This window comes from Vidua macroura, chromosome 4, assembly GCF_024509145.1.
Source record: "Vidua macroura isolate BioBank_ID:100142 chromosome 4, ASM2450914v1, whole genome shotgun sequence".
Taxonomy (NCBI): Eukaryota; Metazoa; Chordata; class Aves; order Passeriformes; family Viduidae; genus Vidua; species Vidua macroura.
Window position 1 is genome coordinate 37,803,589 of NC_071574.1, and position 26,126 is coordinate 37,829,714.

General features: G+C 37.5%; 2 long non-coding RNA genes across 6 annotated transcripts in view; one reads left to right on the top strand and one right to left on the bottom strand.

Moving 5' to 3' along the window:
* The window catches only part of LOC128805883 (uncharacterized), a 52,114-nt gene extending 51,820 nt beyond the window's left edge, over nt 1-294 (bottom strand). The window contains exon 1 of one of the 2 annotated variants that reach the window (XR_008436625.1): nt 1-284. This is a non-coding gene — a long non-coding RNA (uncharacterized LOC128805883). The other variant, XR_008436624.1, reaches the window with a different exon arrangement.
* LOC128805885 (uncharacterized) lies at nt 289-25,932 on the top strand. 4 transcript variants are annotated; one of them, XR_008436631.1, is made up of 5 exons: nt 291-770; nt 18,948-19,134; nt 21,795-21,965; nt 24,920-25,057; nt 25,357-25,932. It is a non-coding gene; the product is annotated as an uncharacterized LOC128805885 (long non-coding RNA). The 4 variants fall into 4 exon arrangements; XR_008436633.1 differs by having other exon boundaries at nt 289-601; nt 24,920-25,932; XR_008436630.1 differs by having other exon boundaries at nt 24,920-25,932.
* The last annotated feature ends 194 nt before the right edge of the window (nt 25,933-26,126 follow it).

Below are 26,126 nucleotides of genomic sequence, written 5' to 3' on the forward strand. Positions count from 1 at the left end.
CTTGCTGAGGATCCCTCACCCCCTCAAGGGGACAGCATTCCCCAGCCTGTGCCTGCACTGCGACATGCTGGGTGTCTTTTATTTGTTTTCTTTCCTGGTGATACTACCCCTCTTGGGGCAGACGCTTTAGTGAGATGGATCGCACTCAGGTAACTGGCAGTTCAAGGAAGTCCTTCCCCGGGTTGTTTACACCAAGGCGTTTTAGAGCAGCCATTTAGCTTCCACCCTGTCCCACCCCGCTGACCAGCTGTAAGTGTAAAGGCCGCCAGTGGGCCTGCAGGTCGCTGATAAACTAAACCCCCATTTGGCAGGCAAGGAAGCCAGAACGATAAGGATGTTGATTTATGTTTTATCTGTCACTACATTTTCAGTAAAGTTGGGCAGCGAGCCTTAACGAAGCGAGGGCTGTTATCACCTCTCCTTAGCCCTTTAAGTGCAGCAGGCTCTTTGGTGTCTCTCGCTGAATGCCGCTTTGTTAATTGCGACGGTAAACAGGACGCAGCGCTGACCATCGCCGCGTTTTGCTCAGGCGGCACTTACCACAAAACCATTGGATTTGGGAAAGGATCCTGAGTCCAGGGGGAGTCACACACGAAAGAGGGTTCGTAGAAGTACTCAGCATTTCCTGGACTTGCTTCTATCATTTAAAATGTATTGCATACCTTGAAGTGAATGTAATGGATGGCTTAATTGGAGATAACTTCACTGAAGTGGCCGTAGTTACCATTTATGTCAGCAGTGAATGTGCCCTTTAATGCTGTGCCCCTCAGGTATGGCTGTTCAACATAGGAAAAACCTGACAACATTCATTACCGGTGAAATAAATGTTGTGAATTATATGTATGATTAGGTACCATTTTCCCCTCATTTTGGATATGTGAGCGTTATTTTTCTGAAAGCATCGTAAGATTTTACACATTATATTTAATGGCAAACACATTTTTAGTTTTGTGAAGCACCACATGCTTTTGGGGCCAGTAGAAGTGCCCACAGAGAAGAGGGTGGAAAGAGCTGGGAAAGAAATGCAAGCAATAAAATATTAAAATATTCTGGCAAACCCAGAACATGGAAAATCTGAAAAAATCCACCCTAAGCAATTCTTGTTACATCCTATGCAGAATAGTAAAATTACAGATTTTTATTTTCCTTTATCCCCTTTTGATTTCTTTTCCTTTTTTTCTTCTTTCTCTCCCTCTCCCCAAATATTTCCTCTTACCTTTCAAGTCTGTCATTATATTTCTTTCTAAACAAATCTAGAAAGAGAAAAAGGAGCTAGTTCCTGCTTGAGGTCAGTGGGAACTTTGCCATTGACTTTAAATAGGTCCAGAAGCGGGCCCAACAGAGCATTTTATAGCTTCCTTTATTTATCTTAGGTTTTATTTTCAGCAATGTATCTTTTTGTATGACTGCATTATTTCCACACTGGACACCATAATGATGGCTCATATACATTATTATATATACATGTACTGAACAAAGCATTATTGATAGTTATGCTCTTTTAAACAAGAGCAAAAGACAGCTATGGAACTACAGCACAAGGATGTTTTTATGGTGCAGATTCAGTACAGCATTAGTGTTCTCCATAAGTTTGTGCTTGGTGCTACTCCATACCAATTGTCAAGAAATCTGTTGATTACTGAGAAACAGGTGATTAAAAATGAGTTATTAATGCTTTAGTCTAAGAAGCTAGGTCTGCAGTTCATTAGGTTTTGTAAATGATGCCCACAGCTGATCTGTTCTTCCTGAGAGAAATGGTAGAATGAATCACTGTTCTCCAACTGGAATACAGCAGAAACTGTACTGAAATGTTTGAGCTTAATATCTCTAGGCCAATGGGCCATGGATAACAATACAAAGTTTGGCAAAAATCTGGCTGATAACTGGGGATATCAGCTGTGGAGTGTGGTGGCCATTTGTTACACAAGATTCAGCTGAACAAATGATGGAAGGGACTATTTCTGTTTTTTGTTGATGACAGTTATGAATCTTGGGTTCTTTGCAAAGCTCTCTTCAAGGAATCCCCAAAGGGCCATCTCATGCATAAAGATAATTTATCACAATTACAAATGCATTGTATTAAAACCATACCAACAATGTAAATACAAGAAAGAAAAGATGGTTTTGCTGTAAAAGTGGCTGCTGCTATGAATTAGAATCACCAGCTTCTCTCTGTCTTGTCAAAAAATAAGGTAGACTCCCAGCTGGATAAAATCTTCAGCTCACAGAGATTTGGCAATGAGGATGGATCAAAGGCATATTTTTCTCACACAGTCATTATGAGAGATCTCTGGATCAGCTGTACTTAGGACAGACTAGCCTGAAAGTGCAGCACCTCTTTCACTCAAGTGAAAAGGGCCAGCTGAACTGTGCGGGTGTGTTGCAGGAACCAGAAAATGTCATTGTTGTGTCCATTCCCTTCTGCTAGCTGAAGTTAAAAATCAATTTTCCTTCCAGTTAATGTAGTTATGTTACTTATAGGGCAGCTTTGATGCTGCTGGGTTTGTATTCCACAATACATTACAGCAGCTGTCTGGAGAACATATAACCTATTTACTTCTGGTTGTCATGGAAAGAGATCTACTACTAGGCAAAACAGAAGCATTTATGGAAACCCATGGGTGAGGAGAGGCCGCAGCTTCCAGCAACTGAAGTCCTGCCCTCTGAACAGAGGCACACAGACAGTGCCCTGCACGCAGGGGCAAATGCCAGCTCATGGCAACATGCACAGTGGGACTGGTACTTGCACCCAGAAAACATTTCTGAGGATGAAAAAAATTTTCATCAGTTACCACAAAAATATACTGTTGACAACCAACTGTCACTCTAGCAACCTCAAGAGAAGAAACAACTGCTTGCTGAATGAGCAGCCCTGGCTGCAGCATAACAGTCTAGAATATTTGTTGGACTGGACCTAAGTAAGAAATTCTATAAATGGAATCTAATTTTTTAATTGATAAATTTCCCACAAGCCAACATGGCTAATCTACAGTATAGTTGCTTTCCCAGGTATTTGCTGAAAGCTTCTGTGAACGTATCTTCAGTGCTCATAATAAATTTGCCTGCATGCATGGTTTTCCAGTGCTTTTATTATTTATTTGTGGCAGAACAAATAAATCTCAAAGGATTTTGATCTTATAAAAATATATAATGTGGAAATGTAGATGTTCCTGCACCAGCTCTGCTGTCTGTTTTTTTTTCAAGCTTTCCTACAATTAAACTGAATATTCATGGAAAATAGATTGAGAAAGGGTGTCAATAACACTGTAGTAAATCCAGTATTTTATTCAACTGATTATCCAGGAACACTTTTGGGCCACTTTCCCAATTCTTATTAAAAATAATATAAAAAAGAGAGAAAGAAGTCCTCTCATCTTTTTATGAGTTATGCCACTTTAAAAGTCACTATATTCCATTACACAGTCCCCCACCCACTTGTTTGCCCAAATAGAGTTTGCTACTAGATGGATCCAGAGCAGCTGCCTTGCCCCAGAACAGCTGCTGGTGCTCTATATTTGCAGCTTCCTCTTGCTCTCTGATACTCCATAAAACTGTTTATATTCCCTGTAAAAGTATTTTCACTCTGTTTGCTTAGTGACCATGCACCACAAATATTCTCTTTACCACTAACAATTATGAAATGAAAATGTTTACAAAACTTTATTTAGTGCCAGTACCTAATAAACTATAGTAATGCTCTAAAGTGAATGTGTGTATGCAATGTGTGTATGCATGTATGAAAGAAGTATTTACCTAATTTTTCTGTGCAGCAGAAAGGTGGTGATGTACTTTTACTAGCACTACTCCAAGATTGCATGCATTTGGTGTCTACTGCCTGGATTTATAACTCTTTGAAGCTTATTTATGGTCTGTGGAAGAACTGACATGTGAACTAAGTTAACTATTTTTGTAGCTTTTTTTGGAACCTTGGCCATATCTATTCAAGATCATGTGTTTATGCCACAGCAATGCAAACTTGTTGTTTTTCCTACCTCAGATCAGGTATTTGGGCTAGTTTGTCCTGCACTGCTTTGATACTACCCATCATAAGCCATTTGCACTTTTCTTCCTGCATTGCTGTAACCTGATGTTTTCTGAAAGAGCAATTGTCCCACAGCTTTTATTAAGGTGACACATTTGAAAATATTTGATTCAATATTAGAAGGGCAATTGTTTGCCCCGTTCCTTCCTTTGAAGGAACTCTGCTTCATAAGAGGGAATCACAGGGCATTTCAGTTCATTGAGTTAATTGCTGTTACCCCGAGAGTCTGAGGTAGACTTGTTTACTCTTCTGTGTGCAGCTGGCTTGTCTTTCTCAGATGATACACAGGGTGGCTAAGCAACATTTGGTAGCTTTCATCCATTCCTTTGCTACTTTCATTTGGTATCTCACACACAGAAAGTATCTCCAATGCCAAATCCTCTTTATCAAGCTCACAAAAACAGACTGTGATGTGTTGCCAGCAGGAACAAAGTGCAATGGGGTAAAGTCTTGGAAGGGAAAGCTTTGCTTCTGCACAGAAAGTGTTCATACCCAGCAGCAGCAGGATTTGCTTTCTAGCTGATCTGCTTTCGATTCAGAGCAGGATTTAGGCAGAACCACCACAGTACCCCATCTCTCTGAACTTCAGGGACTGAGAAATGGATACCTTACCTATTGTTTTGGGTGTTTTTAAAATGTCTAGTTTGGCTTAGAATATTTATTGCTTTTCTTGTGATCCTGAAATCCATGACTACTCTCAGCACAGTACCTGTATTTCTTTTATGCCTAAGCTTTGTTCCCATGGTCTGTGTGTGTTACAGGGATTCTTTAATTCAGTGCTTTTTAACATATAAGTGAATAATAATATATATAGGTGGATTCCTATTCTTATACATTCTGATAATCTTGTAAAAGGGATTATTTTCTATTATGATTTTTTTCTGCTTAAGAAATTGTTTTACACTGCAAACCAAGAACATAACTCAGAAGCCTTCAGCTGAGTGTAGTATTTCAGTTCCTCTCCTACCCTCATCAATGTAGGAATCAGCACTACATGGAGACAGACTGGGAAAATTTTATTTCAAAAATACATCTCTGTTTCCTCTTGCATTACAAGAGTCTCACACTCAAACATTTAGAGACCTTTACCTTTCACAGCATCTAAGGCTGAGTCTATAGAGGAACCAAAAATGTTGCTTGCCACCACTAACAGCACTGCCAGAAGTAATGCCAGACCTTATGCTTTCTTAACAACACAGTTAATATATGAACCCAGATAATAATAAATTATGTTCTGACAGATGACTTTGGGCTAAAAGAGATTGCAACAAGACAGCGCACAGTATACTTTCTTTTTTTCTTGGGATCTCTGTGGCTGACCTATTCTGAAAATTGAGTTTTGTGGTGTGGAGACTTTTGAGCCTTCAAAACAAAGTCTTTCAAAATGTTCATGAAACTTGCCTCTATATGTCTTTGTCTGATGATAAATACCTCCCATGTAAAACTGTATTTGATTTCAGTATCTCTTGACAGTCAAGAAGTTCTTTTTCTTTGGAGGATTAAAGACATCACACCTGCTCTTCTTCCTCTTTTTATAGTGCATAAACAGATAATATGCAATACTTCTACCTGGTATTCTTCCACAACATTCATGTTACAGCAGGTACCTCTATAATTCAATTAAGACACCACAGATTGACTTCTGTGCACTGAGGAACAGGGTTTGTGTTTCTGAGTTCCTCTTTATCTTTGGGAAAGTAGCCAGAGCTACCTCATGCACCCTAAATTTAGAGGGGCCTTTGTTTGTCCAAAGCAGTTCAGAATATATAATACTATAAAGTGTGTGGGAGAGATGGTTTTATCTCTTAAGCATCCTTGTCCATAGCTTCAGGAATAACTAACTTTTCCTTTAAATCTGTAGACTGCATATGTTTTAGATTAGTTTCATTTGTGTTTTTGTAGGTTTTATGAGTTCTTTTTTAAATAATTTTCCTGTTTTCTGAGTAAATTATATGAAACATCTGCCCTAAATTTAATCTATCAAGCTCATAAAGGGAAAAGGCAGACGTTTTATGAGTGATATTATAAAATTTAGATAATTATCTTGTTTGTTTTAGCAGTTTCTATTTTGGTCTCTGTACAGTATTCTTCCATTAAAAGACAATTTTTATATGGTGTACTGGTCAAGGAGAACAGCCAGTGATCCCATAAATAGTATGTTTAATAGTGGTCCTGCTAATCAGTAATATTCTGTGTATTTTAAACAGAACTATATCAATTGTGTAAGCATAAACCTAATATCAAACCTGTTATATGGTTCTCAGATTAAAAAAGGAAGAAAAGTCTCTGTGTAGACAGCATATAATTCCTGCAGCCTTCACTAGCTGTGCAACTTATGCAAGTTCAAGTAGGATATATAAAGTATGTCTAGAGCAATGAATGCAAGATGGACTTATGGTACCCTTTTCCTCTGCCATCTGCATCAGTTCAGTGAAGTTTTGCCATCCTGTATCCACCATACGTACAAATCTTTTTAAAGGAAGGTGGAAAATTATTCATGGGGGACATCATCATGTGCATGCTTGCTTTTATCTCCTTTACTCAGCATCTGCCACTGTCTGCTGTCAAAGACAGTATCCTGTGCTAGTGTAAATCTCTGCCCTGATGTGGTTATCCTTGCTGGTCATGTTCTTATTCCTGCCTTTTTTGTTTGTTTGTTTGTTTTTTGATGGTTTTTGTTTTGTTTTATTCCAAAGCAGCTACTTCCACTAACTCCCGGATAGAACCAAATACAGGATCAAAAACTGATGACAAAAGTATTTTAAGAGAAGATGCTGATGGTTTACCTTAAAAAAAAAAAAAAAAAGGCAAAAAAAAATCCACTGCAGCTCCCTTCCTTGTAGTCCTCCATGGGAATACTCACCAAACAAACCTTATTGGAGCTGTAAGGGGTCTTCCTTCTCTCAGAACTGGATCACAACCTTTCAAAGTTCATATGAATTCACAAAAAATATTTTTACTATGTTAGTGAGATCTCACCTCTTCTGGGCAGTTTTTGGATGACACTTACTCCATCTCATCTTATGCTTTCTTTAAACTCTTCTAAGTGAAGTATAAGTTGCTATTGCTCTTCTAGTTTACGTATTTTCTTTCCTGATTTCCACAGTACTTTCCTCAGTCAATGCATGCTCAGCTTGCCTCTTGGGACTTCATGCAGCCCAGGAGGTCCAATGTGTCTAGTTAGAGTAGGATCTGTGCTGGCCTAGTGGGAAAAGCTGATCCTTTCTGGCTTCAAAAAATTTTACATGTTCTGTAAAAAATAAAAAAGTGATTGAAAATAAAATGCTCCATAGAAATGTAACAATATTTTTTTTTGGCAATGTAAAATCAGGGCATCTTTCTCAGGGCTATTTATGCTGCAGAGGAGCTGAGAGGGGAAGGTAAAAGAAGCATGCATGTTATTTTTCAGTGCAGAGTCTGTATTTTTCTCCTCCCACTATATATCAGTGGATAGAGAATTCATTCATTTGGAACTTACTAAGTGGTGCCAGAAGGCAACAGAAAATAGTAGCAGTGCTAAAGGCTTAGCTGTATGAATGATATGCAGTTTGTGCCCAGAATCCATTATAGTTTGTTGGAACTTCAGGGTTTAAAAGACAGATTTCTCAGAATTTCTGTTAATCCAAAGTCTATGCCAACAAGGCTTCAGGGTCAATAGTTAAAATTCAAATTCTCCCTTATGGGTAGAATATGCTATAGCATGCATTCATAGTCCCTGTTCTCATACTAGAAGGTAGGAATAACTTAGTTACTTTCTGAAAATATCTGAATATTTTTTCTTGCTTCCTATTTGAGGATTCTTGATTTCCACACAGTCATCCATGATAGAGTTTTACTGAAATATTTTTTCAAATTTTTCTGACCACTCATTCCCCTAAATTCAGGGCTTTGTTAGCTTCTCTTTGTTGTCTTTGCTGTTATTCCTGCTCCCCGGCTGGTTAAACACAAAAATTTTCCTTCCTGATCAGTAGTTTAAATGGAATAAGCACTGCAAACCAGACAGAGAGATCTGTGACCCCTTTCTGAATTTCAGGCTCTCACTGCAAGCCGGTACCACGGCTTCAGGGGGAATTTAAACCACAGGAGCCCAGGATGCCCATGAGAGGCACTGCAGCTCTCCTTGCTCTCCACAGTGGCAGTGAGCCTGTGGGCTGAGTAACTCTACAGGAAAATGTAGATGACTGCTTTAGGATGTGGCTACTTGCAATTTTTCTCTGTTGCAGTAATTTCTGGTAGCTGGCTTTGGTATTTATCTTCTCTAGGCAAGTGTCTATGACCAGTCATTCAAACTTTAATTTTTGACCAAGCCGTACTGCTGTGTTGGTGTGGCCTGCTTCCAAGCATGGCCAGAATTCCTGAGAAATCAGTGGACTTTCCAGTTCTTCCCAACGAAAAATTCTTGCTTGCTGGTAATCCCATGCTGGGAGTAAGAGCACTAACTGAAGTGCATATGAGAAATAGCAAGGGGCATTTTTACCTCAGAAACCAAGGAAGGAAAGGGAGTTTAAGTGACAGGAGACTTTGGGGCTTCTGTTTTGTTGCAGTGTGAGCGGAGCCAGAGGGCAAATTCTTCCCTCCTGCTCAGTCTCATTATTCTGCCCTCTGTATATCCCACCAGCCCACTGACATCCAGAGCAGAGAAGGGAAAAACACACTTCTGGGACCTAGCAGGAGAGCTGACTGTATCTCCTTATTCTTCTGTATGTGTGAATCTGGTATAAGCCAAATCAAGGTGCAAAATTAAAATATTTTCTCCTTTATATGTTTTCCATAATACCATTTCTTTGAGGATTCAAAATGCCAGAAGGGATTGCCAATGTTTCATCTGGTTAGCTTACATGCTGATTGATGACTTTGATAGTATGTATAGTTTAATGATATTTACACTGTTTGTCCAGTTAGGTATATTAAAAGAATGTTGAGAAAACAGTAGACGTGCTAAAATCCTATGGTAACAGCTCATACATTAGTGGTGTTTTGTTGTGAACAAAGTCATTTTTCAGCCGAGTCATAAAGTAGCCTAAAAACAAGCGTGGCACTGTTTGCTTCAAATGAGGCTGTTGCCATGTGACCACCATTCATCTGACATCATTACTGACATAGCTTTCCTTAGTATGATATCTGATTAAGGCTCCCAGCCCTGGTGGAGCCAGACTAAGTAGTCTGAGTGAGGTGGCTGAGGAAAGTTAATGTGTCAATGTTACTACTGGGTGAGAGCATCTGCTCAAAGTTTCCTTTGGAGAATGAGGATAGAAATGGCTGATGATCTTTCTAACGGGAATCTTCTGAAAATATTTGAAGATCTGGTAGTAATTAAAGATGTGCTGAGCTCCAAAGAGAGATGTAATCAGTTCAGCAAAACATAAAGATACCCTTTCTGTGTGAGGAAATGCAAATATGGAGAAGAATTTAAAAAAGAAAAAAATAAAATATGTTAAGAAATTAATCACACATTTGCAGAAACCAATTAATTTAATATCTGTGTAGCATGTGAATATACTTCTGGCTTGTACATGTAAACAAACAATCATCCTTTTTTTAGGTCTAAATTTCTCTTTTATTAAAAAAAAATAGGGCTTGAGGTATTCTTGTTACCTTAGGAAAAGACAGTTTTCAACAGGTACAGTGAAAAATAATTTGCAATGTCCATATGAGATGGGATAAATTCCACTATTTCTGCTTTGGCTTTTGAAAGCCACAGAGATTGTATCTAGTAATTTGGAAAATATGCTGACTAGCCTGATGTTTTTTGAAAGCATATGGACCAGCCTGAAAAAATATCACAATTTTCATGGAATGAATGGAATGATGAAATTTTTTTTTTTAATTCCATTTCTTAAGTCTGTTGTTAATCTGTGCCCCAATTTTGGTTTTGAATAAGGGACTTCTGCTAATATTCTTCAATTTTTCCTTTTTAAATTAGACTATGATAGGTTATTTTCCTCCCACAGATGCCTTCATGCTTGTTACACTTTGAAGCGCTGTGACACTAAGACCCATCTTAGACTGGTATGGGACTCAGACCCACAACTAAGACCTCCACAGTGCTTGAAGAATTACCTTCTCATACCTGATGCTCAAGTGATTTGGGAACATTTGCATTGTCAGGGGTAACAGGGAAACATAAACCAAATAAGTTTTAGTGGGAACTATGATTCCCAGTGCCTAGATCCTCTTGGGAAAAGGATTTAGGTCAAAAAGAACAATTAAATTTTGACATTGGAAAGAGGTAACACTCCTCAAAGAGTAGGTTGCATATAGTTTTAACAAGTACTTTTAGGTTATGGAAATCTTTAATTCAGATGCTAAATGACAGTCTGACCCATAGTATCTGGGCACTGACTTTGTCTAGATGACCAAAATTCAGCAGTTCAGGAGATGTACTGCATTTGCCTGTCACTTTTTCTTAAAAGCACAGTTGTTGGCACCATCAAGTGATACAGGGCATTGCAAATTCAAAAAGGGAAAAAAACAAAGGATATGGCTTCCTGTGAAATTTTTCAGATAAGTCCTATTTTTTCTTGTACAAATATACTTGAAGAAAAATAGACCCCATTTCTAAGAAATACTGAAACATTCTTGGTATGGGTTACTCACCCACATTCAAAACCTTTAATAATCTAAATTCTGTATAATTTGGCTTGTGGCCAGCCAATGCGAAATGCTAAGATTTCATGGGGGATTAAATTGGTGCAATTTGAACATTAATTCTCCAATAAAACCAGTAAAATTAATGGATAGACTTATAGTTTATTTTTGCAAGAAAATGCAGAAATAAGATGTAGTATAGTCTGCCCTATCTTCATATAGTTTGCAAAAAATAATAAAAGATATTTGTTTCTACTCCAAGGAATAATGATAAAATCACTTTAAAATTGTTAGAAAAATGCTGACTATTAATCTACTACAGCCTTCTAAATGACTGATCATATACATTTAATCTTCTTTTCCTTTAATTAGAAAAGGTTGTAATGTGATAGATCCATTTGACATTAGACTCAGCAACACATTACTTAGATGAAATCACACTTAAGAGTACTGCAGACTGGATCTGAGTAGCTCAGCTGATAAGGCACTGGTTTGTCATCTACAAGACAACAGTTCAAGACTTCTCTGATTTCTTAAGTCAAATTAATTTAGTTATGTCAGCTATGCTGCCATAAGATGATAATCCAAGCTGCATGGATGCCAGGCATACTATTACCTTCTTTGGCTAGATTGAAACAGTGTCAGAAACACTGGGGGTAGCTGGAATTCATTGCAGGTGTGGTGAGAAAAATGAAACACATGAATTTCAATAATTCTTAAATAACTGTCAGTATATAATTGCTCCTTTGATTCATCTGGTCTATGTTTTTTTATTTCCTGTAAGACCCAGACTGAGACATGTCAAACCCACCTGAACTCTGGTTGGACCTAGGATCTATCTATTAAGTTTACTTAAAATAAACCCTCAGCAATCTCACTGGAACCCCCATGTTGCTGCCTTCTCTATGCAGGGCTCTAGCATGCATTATTACCATGACTCAGCAGAGGAATTGGTCACTCTGTGTGTTTCTCTGTTCCACCAACACGTTGCAAACCATTCCTCTGAAGTCACACGGTCTCCACTGAAAAACTCTCTCTTCTAGGGTGCCTATTTCCCCTATGAATTTCCACCGTGACAGTAAATCTTTACAGGAGAGATACGAGGATAACAGAGCCTAAATGCTTACAGAGAAAACACAAACATTCTTGGGCAAAAGTGACTCACTCAGTGAGAGATAAAGGGGCTGGAATTTTCCTAAGGAAATGTCTTATTAACTTTTGTTTTATGTCCATATGTCTGTCAGAAAAAACCTGTCATTCCCTCTTACTTCTTCAATAACTTCCATTTCAGCCAAAATTTGTAGAGGGATAAAAGATGAAAATACCCCCCAGTTTTGTCAAAATATGTGGCTGAGTAGGGAAACAAAGTCTTTTATCAGGCCCACTGATTAAAAAAAAAAAAAAAATCAGCATGAACCTTCAGAATATCCACTTATGAAAGTATTGCTATGAAGATTCTGCAGCACGTATACCCACTGTACTTCTAGCACTGTGCATAATTTCCATCCCAAAGTCTGCTGTTTTGTGAATATGAGAGAGCACATTAACAGAAATCAGCATAAAAGAATAATTAAATAATTCTGATATTGCAATGAACTGCCCAAATTTATGTAACATCGCAGAAATCTGTAAACACTGACACCATTCAGTAATCTGAAACTAGTGATGCTAAAATAATATTTTAATGCCAAAAGAAGGTATTTAAGCTTGCTGCAAAAGATTAGGATATCAGAGACAGAAAGAGAGGTGCAAATAAAAGTTTGGAAGTAGTGTTGACTGTAGAGATTCTATCAGTCTAGTGTACTTCAAGCAAGGCAACTGATAGCTCAGCTTGAAGATAATTATCTCCTGAAAGTGTGCCACTGTCATGCTATTTCCAAGAGACTTTGTTTGCTGTGGAGGTATGTAATTGAATTTCTTATTCGCTGTTAATAAATATCCTTCACAGTAGTCTTCTCGTGCAACTTCTACATCCATATCTCAATTACAGGATTTACTGAGCTGGTAGCATATCTTCAGCTTTTGCAACAGCCTCAGTGATGATCAAATTTCTCAGGAATGATTGTCCACAATCCTTCAGAGCTTGTAAAACTTTTACATTTATCATAGAGCAAATAATCTGGTGAGCAGCCAAGCCTTCATTTTCCATCAAAGAATACTAAAAAGAATCCAATTCCTGGAATCTGATGCAAATGTGTTTTCCGTGAACTGCTGTGTATCCATGCACAGTTTAGAATACTACATCAGAGAAGTTATTTAATGAGTAAAATATTGTTGTTTCTCCCCCTCCCTCCACTAGAATTCTACATATCAAGTTTTCCAAAACACATATGCTCTTTTTAATGACTGGAAATACTTTCCTAGTGATTAAATTCTGCTTAGCTTTAGTAGACTCTTCCAGAGCTTTTATAAGCCAACATAATGTATGCATCTGATGATAGGCCATAAACATTCATTTTTAGGTCACTAAAAGCAATGCTTGGAAAACTGAGCTGTCCATAACCAACTTTGTTTAACAGCTTGTGTGATAATCATTCCTAAAATTATATCTTGTGACTCAGTAAAGACATTTGGCAGTGCATAAGTGCTGTCCAGTTGTCCAAGATGTCCAGCTACTTGGAACTGCAATGTCTAAATTTTTCAGTTGCATTTCCACAATACTTCTGAGTCACAAAGAGCATTTTTTGCCTTGAAGTTCAGTAGGTTGCTTGAACTCAAGATGCAACTTCTTAATGATTTGAAAAGCAAAAATCAACTATGTAATGTGAAGGTAGTGCTTTCATGCTGGTAGGGATTTTTGGTTCCTATATTTTTCAACAACTTCCAGACACAAAATATTGGGTAATTATTTTAGTGTGAAGCAGAAGGCAAGTGTCTGGCCCTTTACATCTCAGAAGCTTCAGGAGATAACTGGTATCACATGCAGGTGATTGGATAAAGATCAGCTTGGCCAAAGACAAACAATGATGTGGACAAGGTACCATTTCCAGTGCAACTTCTGTTCATTAGCATGTGAAGTTATCAGCTCTGCTGCATGCAGAACATGGAATGTGGTGCTGTTCCTATCAGTATTTTCTGTGCTCTTTGGTGTCTCATTTCACAGTAAGTACTGAGAAGTTGGGTGCTGCTGCAAAATTAGGCATCTACTCTTCATACACAGATTGGCAGAGGTTCAACTTCCTAAGTCATCTTCCCACAGCTGCTGACAGCGAACACAAATTTGTATGTTGTGTGGGACTGCTTTTCCTACTCCCCCACAACCTTTTTTTAACAAGCTGAAGCATTTACTATAAAATCACCTTATTGACGGTATAGTTTCCAATTGTTTCTAATGTCAAGAAAACATGACACAGAGCAATGTCATGGACATCTTAGCATGGAGTTCACTGGGCTCTGTGTCACCTTCCATCCCTCCCAAAACAATTTACTTATTCACCTCTGTAGGGATTAGGAGAACCTTTCAGGACTTCATGAGAGAGTGATGACACAGGAACTGTGTATTTATTCTGTGGCCTTTGAAGCCAACCTTGCCCAGGTTCCCTGCCATTCATCAGAGTTCACATCTCTGTGCCTCTTCACCAGCTCTTCCTTTCAGTAACTCCTGCATGTATGCCAAGAATCCTGTGGATCAATGACACCTCTGTTTCCATCTTTTACAGAAGTAGGATGTTCAACTCACCCATTTTTTTATTCTGGTAGCCAAGTTACTCGTTCTTCTGGCATCTTGACTCTGGATCCCTTTACTTATAATATTTTTCCTGTTTTCCATTGAGTCTTCCTGCTCTGTTCTCTGGGTTCTTGCATTTTTTCCACGTTTCCAAATCCACTTTTTCATTGCTTCCTCTTTACCCCACATCCGCTGTTGCTTTGTTGCCTGCTGTTTCTGTCTTCCTGTATTGAAGCTTTTGTTTCTTCCCACAGGCTGCTCTGGAAAGCTCCTTTTGTTTTTTTGGTAGACTCTCAGCCATTATCTGCTCACACATAAGATTAATTTGCTGCCTTTGAGGTATGCAGGCAGTAGAAAGTAGCAATAGTAGAATTAAGCAGTCGGGAGAGTATGGCTGTTCCCCAAGCAAGATTTTTCTTGTGTTTTAAATTGCATGAAAATCAAAGCATCTGTGTCTGTGGGTTTCTGGAACACTTTGGCACTTATCAGCTGAACCACTCCCTGATTGTCATCTTATAAAAAGAGCAGATGGGGCTGGTGTTGGATTTTTCTTTACCATGCCACTCAGAAGTTAATGGCATGATCAGGGAGAGAGAGAGGGAAAAATAACTGCTATGGACTGCTCCACTGCTTTTGTGGAAGTTTCTTGAATGTTGTATAATTTTCATTAAAATATGCAGCTTTACTCAAACTCCAGATCAGAATGGTTCATAGTCACTTACTGGTATTTCGGAGTTCTTTGTTTAAATTTGGTACTTTGAACCTCCAAAGGAAAGAACTGTGCAAATAAAGGTTTAAAAAACTCAGCAACAAAGCCCAAAGTGAAAACCTGGACTTAACATTTGGTTTCCAACATTACTACTTGATAGTTCTTTGAAATATCTTGGCATTGTAGTATGGTTTTCCCATATTTCAGATTCTGCACAGATCATATCAACTTGTACTTCATTATACAACAGTTTAAATCCAGCTGACACCCTGAATCTCAAAAATATTCAGAGAGGGGGAACAGGATTGTATCAGAGCAAAGAAAGACCTGATTTGAAAAAAAAAAAAAAAAAGGCATTTTGGGAGAGAAAAGGAATGGGGAGGCAGAACATGAAAGAGACCAATAAACTTGAGAGTAGCACAGAGAAGTTAAAAAGTCATTAATGTCTGTTATTTCTCTGAATATTGCAACTAAGGATCATCAAAGCAAACAGAGAAGAGGTTCTCAGTGCAGATGTATAGATCAGCTGAGAACTCTTTACCTAAGAATGTAACAAATGCTAAAAATGTTTGTGGTTTTTGGTGAAGTTTGACATATTAATGAAGCGACTATTTGGTGTGACTATACATATCAAAATGATTTCTTAGCTAATCCCCAAATTAAAAAAAATTAGTAGATTCTGAATTTATCTTCTTATTTTCAGAGGATTTTAAGGTGTTCCACTCTTGGAGACCAGGTGGCCTATATGGACTATAAATAGTGTACATAGTACTATTTTCTTGTAATTGCTCACTTCACAGAATTGTCTGGCAGGTGATTTTTACTTGTTCTAATAACACTATATCTGCTTACCAATTAAAAAAAAATATTGTATTACAAATATTGTAATGTGGAAGCTGAAGGCAGGAAAAAAAAAAGGGGAACAAGAGCACTACAGTTTGTACAGATTTATTATTATGCTTGAATTGATGCTTCAAAAGATCTTGTTTTCTACTGGCTGTCCTTTCTTGGCTGTCATATTTTAACAGCCTGGTTGAAATTTTCCATTTTATTGGCTCTTTTGAATGACAGGTATTTAATACCCATTGCCAAAGTGATGTATTTGAGAACTTTTCAAATATAAGCAAAAATGTGATCATGCCCCAGAAATGCAGAATACTGTTTGAGAGTAAAAGCCCAAGTTGAGAAATCTACAGATACAGCTGCTGGGAGGGTATTTCCTGTTCTAGTTCTCAAGACAGATTTGGCAAGACACAACAGTGGTAAGGAAAATAGATTGCAAGCTTTTAATCTCTGCAAGCTCTCGAAGAACTCAATCACTCAGAAAAATTGGCCCTAGAACTTAGTGTGTACTTATTATCTATTTTACTGTTCTGTTCAATTTTGTTTTAATGAGTCCCTGTTAGATAACATGAAGCCTGGTAGCAATGTAGAATTTATTTTGAAGCAAATTTGATTTTCATCTTGATCTTTTACATTTTACCTGCTCTTGGCTTTAGAATATTTAGCCAAAATCTTTTTTTTCTGTGTCCACTTTCTTAACAGTTTGTTTGTTTTTTTTTTTTTTTAAGAAATGGAGAAAACTGAGAAGAAAGCTACTGCAAAAAGAAAAAAAATAATTAACAGAGCATAATACAGAAAGGTATACTGGGATCAAGGGAGATACCTTTCCTAATCTATCAAATTTAATATTCATATAGGCAACAAACCCAACTGTACTAATTTTTTCTTTACTAAAAGATATGTCTCCATAGGCTTTTAACTGATTAACCATTCTTATTTCAGTTTTTTAATAGCAAGCTAACATAGAACAAAAAACCAAATGAGATCAAGACAGCTTTATTTCTTGCAATGCTTTTTGTTCTCTTGCAACCTATTTTGAATTTGGGCCAACATGGGCTTGGAATTTGGGTGCAAGCTCAACATTTTAACCGTTACTAATCTGTCCTGTGTAATTTGTGACAATCCTGAACTATGTGTGTGGATTAGGAAAATGAAGCTGGCAGAAATTTAGGTCCAGGGATGGCAAGAAGCACTTGTCATTGTCTCCAGTGGTCACGATTAATGCTCAGAACAACACTGAGAAGAAAGTTGCAGTGAGAAGGCCAGCAGGCCCTCACGGGTGAACAAAGTCTGAAAATGCCTGTAAGTTTTGGGAGGCAAAGGTCATAGGAACAATATTGGGCCACTCCAAGCCTATGTCATAAACTGTCAATAAAGAGCTCTTGTGCAGGGCAGGCCTCATGTTTTCTCTGCCTATGTTTGTTTTTCCCCAGCACCCCATCAATTCACAGTGCAGGGTTAATAAAAATCCACACAAGTCTCAAGGTGTTTCCTTTAAACTTCTTTGGAGGTTGTGTGGATAGACAATAACACACATCTGACTTCATGCTCAGACCTCTAGTGGTCCATGCTCTTTTTGCAGTGCTTTTTAGCACACATTGCACATATCTGGCATGATTAAACTGTAGGACTGAAGTTTTTGATGAAGTTTATCTGGACCAAAATTTTGCATGTAATGTATATCATAGGAATCTGTCACAAGAAGACCTGAATCATCTTGGCCACACTACCAGCATATCTAATCAAATTTATCACTGCATGACACAGACTCAGCCCCAAGTCTGGTAAAAGAGGAGATGGAGCTCTTCTGTCTGATCTTTCTGGACCTCAATTCATTTTTATTCAACTTTTAAAAAGGATATCTATGACCTATAATCTCATTTTGTCTTCTTAAACATCTTCTGTCTGTCTTCAGATTCTATAACATTTCACAGAATTATGTTTGGGTTGAAAATTCATATTAATAGCAAGGTTGAAAGAAGAAAAGACTAATACCTTGGAATCACAGCAGCTATTAATCAAGTTTAATTGCCATCAGGTCTCCTTAAAAGATAGCTGATTTACTTACACTGCATTGCACAGTGAAGGAGTATTATATGGAAAATACCAGAAAGAGAAAATTATTTTAGCAGGTGCACACTGATTTATGGTTGAGCTAATTTCCAACGTAATGAGGTATGTTCCCATGTTTTGTTTGGTTTTTTTTCTCATAATAATCTAGAAAAAGATACTATTTTACAGGTGAGTTTTACCATGGATTTCTGTGACCATAAAAAAATTTCTGTACATAAATGACATAAAGACAGATTGATGCTGTTCAAATGTGGCTGGATTTTGCAACCTGCTGCTTTAAGATACAGATAGAGCAACTGAAAATTATTTGATCAGTTGTCTGTCATCTCCAAAGGCTCTGTGATGTTTTATCTCCCATTCTAGTAATTTAAAAGGTCAAATGATTCTTTTAAAGGAAAAGCAGCTAAAGCAGAGTGTCAGGAAATGAGATAAAGAAAATCCTTTTATGTTTGAAAATATAGCCTTATCTTAAAATTCACTTTTCATGTAAAAATAAGGCCAGCTCTGAAAAGAACAAACAATATTTTATTTTGTAAAGGAAGCAAATACAATTGGTGCATTTTTTTCAGTAGATTACAAGCATGTTTTTTTCTACAACTGTCCGTCCTGCACCTATCATAACAACTATGGCTTTATATATATTTTTTTTTAATTTAGCTATTTTTCACTATTGAATATAATCCCAAACCTCACGTCCTGACTAATCAGGAATTACTACAGTAGCACAAAGTATTGGCTGAAATATCTAATGAAACACTTTGATACTTTCATGGTTTGGAATTTATCATAAATTTGAAATACACATCTGGTCAATTGAAAAGTTAAATACATGTTTACAAATTTTTTATCACAGGCTTATTGTAACTAATCTATCTTAAAGCAATTTAGTTTACTATATTAAAAAATCTTATTAAATATTTTTTATTTATTTACAGTATTTGTTGGCTGCAGAGCTGTTCTTAGATGTTTCTGTGTACTAATTGCTGCAACCTCTTCTTCACCTCCTTCTGCTCTTCGTTCCACAGAACTTCTGCAAGAGGAATTAGAGTCCTGGCAGAGTGACCAGAAGTATGACATTCAGGAGAGGAAAATGTATTTTTGTTAACCTCGTGCAGAAGGCATTAAGAGTAATCTCCTTTAAAAAGCTTGAGGACATCTGCCTGGGCTGCTTAACAGAAGTCTGCTTTTAGAATAAACAATACATGAACAAATGTAAGCCAATTAGCATAAAAACAGGACCTCTAGAAACACCTTGCTAGATGAAGACTGACCAATAGGACTCATTGGTCATGAGATACGTCTGATGTATCTCAAGACAACATGGTACCTTATTTGCTTTTTAAATATATCCTCATCTGAAAGCACGGTGGTTCTTGGAATTTTAATCTCCAACAGCCCTTCAGTCTTTTCTGATTTAGCTTCATATATTCAGTCACAACAACCCTATGAAGCACTGCAGACTAGGGGAGAGTAGCTGGAAAGCTGCCCTGTGGAAGGGGGCTCAGTTGAACATGAGCCAGTGCGTGCCACTGGTGAGGCCACCCCTCGAATCCTGTGTCCAGCTCTGAGCCCCTCATTGCAGGAATGACATTGAGGTGCTGGAGTGAGTCCAGAGAAGGGCAATGAAGCTGGTGAAGGGTCTTCTGAGAAGCATCTGAGGTAGTTTGGGTTATTTAGCCTGGAGAAAAGGAGGCTCAAAGGAACCTTATGACCCTTTACAATCGCCTGAAAGGAGACTGTAGCCAGGTGGGAGCTCAATCCTTCCCCCATGCAATAAGTGGCAGGATGAGAGGATATAGCCTCAAGCTGCACCAGAGGAGGTTCAGGCTGGACATCAAGTAGAATTTCTTCATGGAAAGGGTTGTTAAACATTGCAACAAACTTTCCAGGGAGGTGGTAGAGGCACCATCCCTGGAAGAGTTCAAGAAATGACTGAAAATTACACTTAGTGCCAGGGTCTAGTTAACAAGGTGGTGATCAGTCAGAGGTTGGACACAATGATCTTGGAGGTCTTTTCCAACCTATGTGATTCTGTGATTCCATCATATTTCACACATTTTTCAGCATTAATGTACTGAATAATGAGATGTGTAATATAGTAAATCTGTCAAATGAGAAGAGTCTAGAGAGTTCTTGTTCATCTATACACAGTCTGAAAGGTGGTAGCATTGAGAACTTTGAGAACTTGCACAGCAAAATAAAGATTCTCCAACAATGTGTGTTTATGCCCTACTGCAAAGGTATGGATGTAGTCAAAAGTACAGAGAATCATGCAACTCCTATTTGCACATTTATGTTGTTTACAGATAATTTTCTTCTAATGACTTTATATCAGTAGAAATCATTGTATTTTTACATATCCCAATCAAACTAATTGATTCATTGTCAATGGTTGCAGCTTAATTGTTTCCATTCTACAAAAATATTCTGGAAATATTTGGTAGCATATCAAAATAAGTAATTCTGTGAATCAGAATATTTTCCTGTGAAATTCTCACATATTTTTACCAAATATATCTTCCATTAGACAAACGTTTCTTTATTTATACAAGAAAAATATTTCACAGAAAAAATGCTGGACTTTTAAAAGAAGGTACTGAATGACTAATGATGAAGCAATATTATCAGATGTTATCACCACAGAATCATAAACAATCAATAAATGCAGAGAATTATTTTGAGGAATTTCATTGACTTGAAAAGAATTTTCTATTAACCTTGATAGAAAATTCCATGACCAATTTTTGCTTCCTCTGGAGGAATATTTTTAGATGAAGAAATAAGCCATACCTCTTTAATGAAATATCCACTACTAATTATTCCCTCAAATCCAGTCATCAGGTCAAAGTTTTGTTATTACCTGTCAAGAGCTTTAAAATGTTTAACATGTGAAGGGGAAGAATTATGCTTATTAGCATCCAACCTTCCAAACTGCCAAAGTCTATCAAATACTTAGCTGCTTCACATTTTAGGTTAGTTAGTTTTCTACAGCAGAAAAGTGAGGCATTTTATTAAACTCCCCCAAATTACAAATATAATGCTCTCTCACAATGAAATGAAAAAATGACTTTTGAACTACTGGTATTGGTAGCAATATCCTATTTCTCCCACCAAAACATATAGGCAAGTTAAAGCATCATTTCTATACAGAGTTTCTGCTTTTTGCATTAGATATACTTTTTAAGATGTGTAGCTCAAAGCTTCCTTTTTTTATTCAAAATAATGGGAAATTTTCCACCTAGGCTAACTGGAATGCAATATGGTTCAAAAGGTTTTAAACTAGGGACTAGGAAAACAATTTGGCTAAAATAAAACTGACCTGAAGCCTTATGCAAGACTTAAACAAAACTTAGTAGTTTGCAAAAATCTGACTTAAAATAATCTGCAAATTTAAAAAGTCATCATTGCAGGGAAATAATATATTTTTTGTCTATTCTATAAGACCTATACTCTTATTTTGGGGATCTCAATTTGGTTCAGATAATCATCCAGGGTTTTAGATGCTTATTTAATTGACCCGCTAAACTTTTTGACTTTGCCCATCTCCAATTTAAAAATCCTCTCTGGGAAAGTTATCCAGATGTAAGTTCTACAAAAGCACACCTGGCAAAACAACATCTGCCTGACAATGACTTAGTGAGCCTCAGTAAAGGCTGACATATGTGCACATGCAATTGGACCTTATACCAACAAAGTGTTTTACATATTAGTGTACACTAGGGAGTCCTGAATCCTGACAGAAAAATATGATGGCTTTTACACTTTATTACAGTGAAGCTGTATCCACAGATGGTGCAGGTACAACATGTGCTCTTATACAGCTGGCAGGTAAGGGGAGGTCATTTCCCTAACAGCCTCTTCCTGATTTCTAGTGTTTGCTACAATGCAGCTGCAATTTGAAGTCAGCATTCTGAGTGGAGTTAGTTCCAGCTGCTGATATAAGGCTGTCTGAAAGCTCCAGTATCAATGAAGAGACTTCTGTTGATGCTTACAGATGACAAAATATCGTTCCCTCTCCTTTATAACAGCATCTCTTTCAGAAGGTATGTGGGGCACAATTTGTTGTGGTTTGGTCAGACGCAGGCCTTGAGTAAGTTAGCAGAGTTTCTTTAAGATTAGTCAGCTGGAAAACTCACAGAGCCATTCCTATGTGCCAAATGGCCATGCTTTGAAGATAGGGAAAGTAAATCTTACGCAGTCAGGTTTTAGCAAACCAACAAAGGAGCTTTAATTCTGAAGGAAAAAGGACTGATACATAGTCTGTTCTCTTATGCTGACCTTTGTCTTAAAACAATAACAAAAATTCCAGTAAATATTTATACTTGGCCAAATTTTGAGAACAGGACATGGCCCAGCTGACCACCAGCATCCAAGTGTGGAATAGAAGGACACTTTATGTTCACAAGACAGTGCAGCAGTGCTGTACTTCTTGCTTCAGAGCTGCAGAAACCCTCTAAGGCAGAATTTTTTATTTTTTTTTCCAATGAAAAATGCAGTGGATACCTAGCCTGACTCATAGTCCTTCTGCTTCTCAACCTGCCCAAGACCTTTTTGTGAGAGTTGTGCATTATAAAGTTCAGTCTTAGAAGACCAGACCAGTACTGCTTTTAGAAGGGCAGGCCTGGACTTTTATCAAGGTATCTTCAGAGGATAAATGGGCTAGGATAAAAGTTGTCTATGAGACTTAGGAAAATCCTCTGCCCACTTCTAGCAGGCCTAATCTAAGCCCAGAATGCACTCATCCATTTTTAAAGTAACCCTTTCCTGCCTCTTGTTTTGGCATCTGCAGCTCGTGGAAATTTTCCTTCATTTCCAGACAGCAAAGAGTGGCTGTACCATAGCATAGGATTAACCAGGAATAGTTCCACGAGCATAGTTGTATAGCCTAGTGAGTAGGAAAAAATGAGCCAGAAGTGTAAGTTTGCAGAATCTGCAGTGGAAGGACACTAGGTTCTGCTGGAAAAATATCATGCAAATCATTCCGCTGGTCCAAGCTGGTTGTTTATATGTTGTCTTTAATCTCATTTACTTGGGCGTTAATCTGTTCATGTTCAAAGCCTACACTATACAGCTGCCTCTTCCAAACCATTTCCAACCATTTCCTTGTGTCTCAGCACCATGCTACCTCTCAGCTCACTCCTGTACTATAGCTTTTTCCAAAAGCTTGTGTTGGTCAGGTGCATGATAACATGTGACTCAAGTTTGGGCAATGGTGTCAGCAGACATAAGGGTTGTCAAGGTCTAAAGCTGTCTCCTTAACAAAGGCACTGCTCCTAATAGTGTGCATCACACTCATCCCCCTCTTTGCTGTATTCATGGATGCATTCTTTTTAGATGTTGAAAATTCTGAAATCAGATTTCTTTTCCTGGAAAGGGGTATAAATAGTGAGTAGATGCAGGTTAGACTACATCTGCATCTGGAGTCAAATAGCCTCTTGGGACCTGACCTTAGAGACCAAGGCCAAATCTTTTAATGAGAACTTAGGCAGTGTCTTATAGCAACACAATTGACTTGTTGGGAGGTTTGTATAACACCTACCCAAAGTATATTTCCATCAAGTTGTGGCATTTACACACTCCAGCAGCACACCTTTTATATGTTTTTTTCTTTGAATGGGTAATTAATTCTTTTTTTTTTACTAAAAGAACAAAAGTTCTGTAAATAATTAGATTTTTATAGGTATCAGAAATAACTGAATAACTTCAGAATAATATCCCAATGTCAAAGGTCGAATATAAATTTGACACAAGCCTAGATGAAGGACCCAGCCAAAAGAAAAGCTTCTCCTTTATAGCAGAAACCTTCAAATCTGACTGAATAGCCTGAACAGACTGAAAGATTGGTTTCTTCTTTCATGAACAATGAAGATTTCAATGATTGTCAACATTGAAAGCTTCTGAGAAAATCTAATAGTTGTTAAATCATCAGCTTAAGTGAGATAATAAAAAAGCAGTAAATATTGAGAAGGTAAGGCTAATGGACTGAGATTGATCATGTAATTCACAGGCTTTATCTTGAATTTGTTCAACCCAGAAAAAGAAAAAGTAGAGAATGAGAATTTCTGATGTAGACTAGAAATTCTGAGTTTCTATACTGCGGCAGGGCAGGACAGTGTAGCCTAAGCTGGCTGAGAAGCACAGGGAAGTTGGATAGAACTGTTGCAGAACACAGTGTGAAAGGTTTTTGTAGACTTCAGTAAAGGACATTTGCCCAGCAGGAACTACCTCAGTATTTTGGGCACGTGAGTTAATTATAGTAAGGACAGCATGTTACAAATATAGGTGGACAGAGCTATCAGTTGGCCTTTCTCACCTAACACTGCAGCAGAAGCCTCTGCTGAACAAGGCTTAGAGCAGTATCTTGTAGCACTGATAGCACCGGTACTGCTGGGGCTACAAAGGTTTGGTCTCACTGGTCACTGGCACAGCTATTGGCACATGGGCTGAAATACTGCTGGCTTTGGTAGTCTCAGCACTTCCTTGTTGAATGGGATCAGAAGAATTTGTAAAGGACTGAGAAGCTGGGGTTTTTCCAAGCTTGGAGGAAACCAGATGATGCATGATGCGATTGCCCGTGAGGCTGGAGAATGAGAAACCTGAATTGGCTGGACAGGACGATGTCAATTAAGCATATGGGAATGTATTTGTTGTGCTCAACTATGCATTTAAATTTAAATAATTGAACATCAGTACAACATTTTGAAGAACAGATACTAGTAAATCTAGTCTCCTGAATGTTCTAATTAATTTTAAATAGGACTTACAAAGTTTATATTTTAAAATGTTTCCTGTGTTGACTGCAAGATCTTTTTTCAGAGGTCTCTTTATGGTAAACTTGAGGTTTAATCCTGTATTTTACTTTTTGAAATACTGGAAAACAATGGATCCCCAGGCTCTGTTTCATCAAGAAATTAAGGTGAAGTGCAGAAAAAAAGAGCTGTAATAATTGTGCATAATATAATCTCATGAATCCTCCACTGTTTCTGTCATACCACAGATATTTCTGGATACTGTCACAGCATCTGAGGAACCATATTCCAGCTGTTCTCAGACTTTCCCATTTCTGGAAGCCTACTCCTCCTTCAGCTCCAATCACAGATGTCCACACAATAGAAATGCAGTCATCCGCCAAGAGGTCAGTCAAAGACTAACTAAAGATTACGCCAGAATGTCTCTGTTATTTTTTTTACTCCATCGAAGGATCTTTAGAATCACAAAGTCAGACATGAATTCATTACCTCAAAGCAAGACACCGACATTTTTGTGAGCTAGCCCTGACAGAATTGTATGTCTTTCCCAAAGTTACTAAGGTCTTTAGCCCAGGTATATCCAAGCTGCAAATCAGGATATCAAAATATGCAAAAAAAATTTAATAAGACACAAATCCCCCAAAATAAAGGAATTTAAAAGTTTTCTGTTCTCTTTAAAATTTAGGCAACTTGCTTGATGACAATCAGCAGTCCTGTCACTTTCAGATGTCACCAACTATCTCTTGCTGCTGCTTTACTTCAGGTTTGAAGTTCCCTCTGCTCTTTGCTCTTTGCTCTTTTCTGGTTGAAAAATCCTTCCCACCCTGGTGTCTAAATACTTGGGAAAGCATTTTCAAAGGACCTAAAAATGTATGCAGGATACTTCAGATTTTGTTTAAAAAGAAAGAAAAAAGGAATAAACCTTCAGAGTCCTATTGTATAGATTTGATTCCTCATGTCTTTAACCTCAACACTAGTATACAGAACTCCACTGGATCCTATTTTCCAATAATTTTTAGTAAGTTAATATCCTAGATAATTTTTACAGTATTAAATATTAAGCTTACCTTTATGTTGATCACTTGAACACATACTATGTTGGTCAAATATGTACATGTAGAATGCTTGTGCGTGTACCCACAAATTAAAAAAAGTAATAAAAAATTAAACTGCTAAACCTAAACTGTATTCAAATAAATAACTTGCCCTACTCCCTAGTCTACCCTAATTTATTTTTCTTTAGTTGCTTTTTTTACTGTAAGAAATCTGCTTTTGCTGCAGGATTAAAAAAAAAAAAAAATTGTTACAGAATTTAGCTAATTAATACGAAATATCAAAAAAACCCTAATGCAACCCAAACCAAAACCCAAAAACCCCAAACTGGTTCCTGGAAACATTAATGTGTACTTATTTCACACAAGATTTTAGACTTGTCTGCAGCAAAGAGCTTGTACA